General features: G+C 35.1%; 1 long non-coding RNA gene across 1 annotated transcript; it reads right to left on the bottom strand.

Annotated features, from left to right (window-relative positions):
* Window positions 1–3,357: 3,357 nt before the first annotated feature.
* On the bottom strand, window positions 3,358–5,934 carry LOC150032571 (uncharacterized). Its single transcript, XR_016524694.1, has 2 exons — window positions 4,685–5,934; window positions 3,358–3,748 (listed from the first exon to the last, which is right to left on the bottom strand). It is a non-coding gene; the product is annotated as an uncharacterized LOC150032571 (long non-coding RNA).
* Between the last annotated feature and the right edge of the window lie 49 nt (window positions 5,935–5,983).

Raw genomic sequence — 5,983 nt, 5'->3', positions numbered from 1 at the left:
GAGAGCACATTTCGACACGTAGAAAAGGAAAGTTTTTCCTTTTTGAGCTCTTTATTGACCTTTTGTGTGAAACTTCGTCCACACAGATATAAATCTCCTCTCCAGGGTTTATAAGTATCTTTTGAACCAAACTTCGTTCAAATTTGGACTTGGAGCACATTTCAACTAGTAAAAGCCAAAAGTTCATTCTTTGCAGACTTTTTCTTGACCTTTTGTGACAAAGTTCATCCACATTAGTACAAAACTTCTCTCCAGAGTTCATTAGTATCTTTTGAACAAAACTTCATCCAAATTTCGATTAGAGCACATTTCGACGAGTAGAAACCTAACGTTCATCTTTTCGGACTCTTTCTTGATATTTTGTGCCAAGGTTCATCCACAAAGGTACAAAATTCCTTTCCAAGGTTCATAAATACTTTTTGAACCAAAGTTCATCTAAATTTGGAATTTTAGCAGACTTCAACATGTAAAAACCCAAAGTTCGTTCTTTTCGAACTCTTTCTTGACCTTTTGTGTCTAAGTTCGTCCACAGTACAAAACTCCTCTCCAGAGTTCATAAGTATCTTTTGTACCAAACATCTTACAAATTTGGACTTGGAGTACATTTCGACAAATATAAACCCAAAATTCGTCCTTTTTAGTTACTTTCTTTATCCTTTGTGCCAAAGTTCGTCCACATGGGTACAAAATTCCTTTCTAGTGTTCATAAGCCCAAACTTCATCCAAATTTTGACTTGGAGCACATTTCCACAAGTAGAAACCTTGTTCATCATTTTTCGACTCTTTATTGACCTTTTGGTCCAAAGTTCATGCATACAGTCACAAAACTCCTTTCCAGCATTCATAAGTAACGTTTAAACCAAAGTTCGTCCAAATTTGGACTATGAGGACATTTTGACATGTAGAATAAGTTCGTCCTTTGCAGACTCTTTCTTAACCTTTTGTATCAAAGTTCATCCACACACGGAAAACTCCTCTCCCTGTTTTATAAGTATCTTTTGAACCAAATTTCGTCCAAAATTTGACTTGCACATTTCAACAAGTAGAAACACAAAGTTCGTCCTTTTTTGTCTCTTTTTTTACCGTTTGTGCTAAAGTTCATCCACATAGGTACAAAATTCTATTCTAGGTATCACAAGTAGCATTAAAATTAAATTTTGACAAAATTTGGACTGAGAGCACATTTTAACACATAGAAACCCAAAGTTCGTCCTTTTTGGACTCTTTCTTGAACATTTGTGTCAAAGTTCATCCAGGCAGGTAAAAACTCCTCTCCAGGGTTCATAAGTTTCTTTTGAACGAAACATCGTCCAAATTTGGAACTTGGAGCACATTTCGACAAGTAGAAACCCAAATTTCATCCTTTTCGAACTCTTTCTTGACATTTTGTGCCAAGATTCATTCGCACAGGTACAAAACTCCTTTCCAGGGTTCATAAGTATAATTTGAACCAAAGTTCATACAAATTTGGAACTATTGTAGACTTTGACTTGTAGAAACTCAAAGTTCATCATTTTCAGACTCTTTCTTGACCTTTTGTTTCTAAGTTCGTCACCACTGGTATAAAACTCCTCTCCAGGGTTCATACATATCTTGTCAACCAAAAATCTTCCAAATATGGAATTGGAGCACATTTCCACGAGTAGAAACCAAAAGTTCATCCTTTTTTAGTCTCTTTCTTTACTCTTTGTTCCAACCTTCGTCTACATAGGTACAAAATCCCTTTCTAAGGTTCATAAGTTACTTGGAGCACATTTCGACAAGTAGAAATCCACAGTTAGCAATTTTTTGACTCTTTCTTGAACTTTTGGTCCAAATTTCATCCATACAAGTACAAAACTCCTGTCTTTTATGTAATAAGAACGTTATTGATCCTTGCTTTTGTTGTGCATGGTGTTCTTTATATTCCATCACGTAATGCTATGAGATGTACTTTCATATCATCTAGCAACTGATATTGTTGCTCCTCTAGTTTCTATATTAGCTGCTACTTGCAACTACTCAAAGTTCGTGTTTGTCTAGAAGTCTAGATCTCACCATATCTGCTACAACAATTTTGGTTTTAAATGTAAAATAGTAACTTGTAAACGATGATAGGTGAGCTCTATAATAATGATTCTAAAAAAGTGTTGGGCTTGACAAAAGTTTTTGTAGTTCTAATGACATTTAACATACGATGACGAGAATTAATCGTCCAAAAAACGTTACATACAATGGTGGTTCTGAACCTTCGTCAAAAGTAAGAAAACCTAAGCGATGGTGTTTTGAACTGTCACCAAAAGTGGGACTACATTTTAAATTTAAAAATAATTTTGATAATTCTAGGGAATAATAATTTTTAAAATTATTTTTCTAACTTAAAATGCCATATAATTAATTGAGATAATAAACAATTGCTTCAAGAACTTTTTAAGCCTATTCTTAAAAGTTTGGAGATCAAAAAGTTAATTTGAAAATTTAATAATGAAATAAACATATTATTCGAAACTCAAGTATTCTCATACATAAAATAACTATATCTTTGCTGAATGTGTTCTTCACTGTTAAGTTCTATAGTTTTCGCTTCATTAGATAAATTGTAACCTGGTTGAGCTTTAAAGTCCCTATGTATTGGAAAAAAAGTCAAATTGCTATGTGCACAAAAATGGAAGGCGCAAAGTATGTCTTTTTAATTTGCTCTTGTATTTTTCAGTTGCTCATGTGGTAGATGAGGAAATAATTGAATTAGAGGTGATCATTTTATCTTATTGTATATGGATTTTGCTATATAACTAGTTATGTTGTCTTTGTCCAATTTAAGTATTATGGACTTATGGAATCATTTGTTTGTGTTACGTCTTGTTCACCTCTTTGGTTTTACTCAATTTAGTGCTGGTGATCTTAGGGTAGAGCAGAAATGAAATCTAGTTCTGAAATTGGGTATGTAATGTTCCATGGAAGCTGTAAGCATAGATTTGAATATTCATGCATATGCCTTCCTCATATGCTTCACAAATAGAATCTGAACTTCGGTTAATATACCTTCTTTTTCTTGCCTGCAGTTAAATATCACAAGTATTGGTGCACTTTCTTCTTCAAGTGATATTGTCAAACAAAAAGGATAATAATGACGATGATAATATTGAGACAATTTGAAAGCGTTTTAAGGTTTTCTGGACTCAAATCTCCCTGTAATTGAGCATTATGAATCCATTGGGAACGTACAGAACGGTAAGTCTTATATGAATTGTTATTCAAAGTCTTAGATTGATGGGGAACCAGATTCATATCCATAAATGAAACAAAGAAACAAAAGGGTAATGGATTAGGGCACTATTCCAATATTTTAGAGCAGGAGATTCTTAGATTAAAGGGAAATTGTTGGTGCAAGGAATCGGAATATATATTTATATATATAAAGAATTTAAACACATACAGGAGTTTCAAAAGAATGTTGGGAATTTCTATTGCATGTCAGAAGTAAAAACCAGATTCACATTTTGAATTAGAGACACAAGAATGTCATATCTTAGCATAACTTAGGAAAATAATTTGAAGATTGTGGTAATAAATTGCAACATGTAGCGGCCAACTTGCAACGTCAATGGCCTACCTACACTCTCATCGTCACCATCTTCTTCGGCGCTTCAGTTTGACATTTGCATTTGCTGGACATCAGTTTCTTCAAAAAAATTCCCAGGCAGCAAGGCATTGATGGAATGTGAAAATTGCTGGAGAAAATCTACAAGCCCTTCATTTACATGAACCTCTGCATGATGCACAAAGGGAGTACAAATTATCTATCTTGCAATCATCTGAAAGTACAGCCCGTCAAAAAAAAAAAAAAAAAAAAATAGCATGAGGAATCCCAGAAAGTAACTACATAAGTGTCTTCAATCCAACAAATCAAATTTGAAGCCCATCAACTACCAGACGAGCCCTTGAATCCTTGACCTTATATGTTGTGTTTTCAAGGACGCATCACTAAAAATAAAGGCATCTTAATCATGCCACAAGGACTTCAATATGGAGCTGCATTGAAATGGCTCAAAAAACTGAAAAGTACATAATAGAGGATCTTAAATCCAAATTTGAAAAATGCATTTCAGCTTCTGGGAACCTTCAAGAACAAATGAAATTCCACTTAAATTAGTTTGAACTATTGTTCTATTGATTGATGAATGACTTGTAATAAATGAGGATGGAGATGCACTTAAATTCTTCGTAAAGGAAGCTAGAGTCCATTTAACGCAACGACTTAAGACTTTGTGGTCCTTGTGGCATGATTTCAGCCTTTGCCATATCACTTCACTAATGAATTAGAAGTCCTATTTGAACTACTTGACAAATATTATTGTTCTACCACACTTCCGATGACGTGGAAACTGGTGCCTAGTCATTAAAATTGTTTGTGTATCTATGCCTAGTCATTATAACACTTGACAAATTATCTTTTTCTAGTGCAAAATCAAACAAGAACCCCAACTTTCATTGCTATGATTTGCCATTGCTAAAAGAAAATCCATCAAAAGGTTGAAGAAAAATAAAGATATCACAAATAGAGGTGGAGAAAACTCAGCCTAGCAAGATCTAGTAGGCATTCGAATTCTTACAGTTATTTTATCGTTATTGTGTGAGATAGAAACAGAGAAAATCGTGAAGTTATACTACTACTTTGAAGTAAATGACAACATTAATCAATTACCATCAGTTGTGCATCCACATCGGCTCCAAAGAGAAAGGCCTATCATTTCGATTCTGAGCAGTTGCAGCGCTAGATGGAGGTGCATGAACAGTGATTGGAAGAATCCATTCGCTTTTTTCTCTTCCTTCTATCATGAGAGGATGCTCATATCTGAAATAGAGAATATTGAATTAAAATATATGAAAAGTCGTAAAAAATTCTTAGATTAGTTATTAGAAAGAGCATTTCAAAGGCATAGAGAAAATATCATTAGTATTGTGGTAGGTACTACTCCATCGCTACATTACAGTCTAAAACCTACCATTTTTTTTTTAAACGGAAATGAGCCTTTTTATTATAATTAAATAAAAAAGAGACTAATGCTCAAGGTACAAGAGAGTTATACGAGGAGCATGAATAAAGAACAGAATGAGAACAACAATTGAAAGAAAGAATCAGGAAGCGCATCCAGGCATCTTAACTAGGTTGACACCCCCTTAGCGCCCTCATCATGTCCATACAACGGTACAAAGGCCAAGCAAAAACAAGAAGAATGATAAAGCAATAAACCGAAAGTAAAACTAGACAACAAGCCTAAGAAGCGGGGAAGATGAAGGCCTGCCAATTCAAATATAAGTCTTGTATAGAGAAGTCTTCAAAGTCACTGTTTAAGGAGCACCAGGCTGAAGCATTTCTTTGAGCTGAGTCAAAACGAGCCCTCCAACAAGTTTCATTATCGTGGAAAATTCTCTAATTTCTTTCGAACCAAAGGTCTGCTAGAATGGCCTTAATCATATTGATCCAAAGCAATCTTGGCCTCTTTTTGAGGGAGGGACCCAATAGAAGTTGAAGTTCATTACCTCTAAAATTATCTCCAAACACCCCGACGAAATTGAATAAGTGGAAAAAAGACCACCAATAGTTTTCTGAATAAGGACAGTTGAAGAAGAGGTGTTGCAAATCTTCCCCTGCCTTCTTGAATAAAGGGCAAAAGGAAGGCGATAAGCTGGGCGAGTGTAATTTTCTTTGCAAGACCAAGGAGCAATTTAGGAGACTAAAAAGCATTATCCAGATCTGGATGTTGACTCTCCTCAGGCTCTTAGTCTTCCATAGAGCCTTGAAAAGGCTTTTGTCCATTGGGGACGAAGGGGAGAGATGTGCTGTGAGGGATTTAATTGTGAAGATGCCTGAAGCTTCCAAAGACCATGAACGTTGGACGGGGCTTGCTGAGACTGATCTTCCTGAGAGGACTAGCAAGGCTTGAAAGTGTGTGATCTCATCTTTAAGCAAACGGCGAAAAATGATAGATTAAGAGTGAGA

The sequence above is a fragment of the Benincasa hispida genome, chromosome 11 (assembly GCF_027475165.1).
Source record: "Benincasa hispida cultivar pf3 chromosome 11, pf3_genome.v1.1, whole genome shotgun sequence".
NCBI lineage: Eukaryota > Viridiplantae > Streptophyta > Magnoliopsida > Cucurbitales > Cucurbitaceae > Benincasa > Benincasa hispida.
The sequence above is the reverse complement of the archived record's forward strand: the minus strand, read 5'-3'. Positions and strand labels throughout refer to the sequence as shown.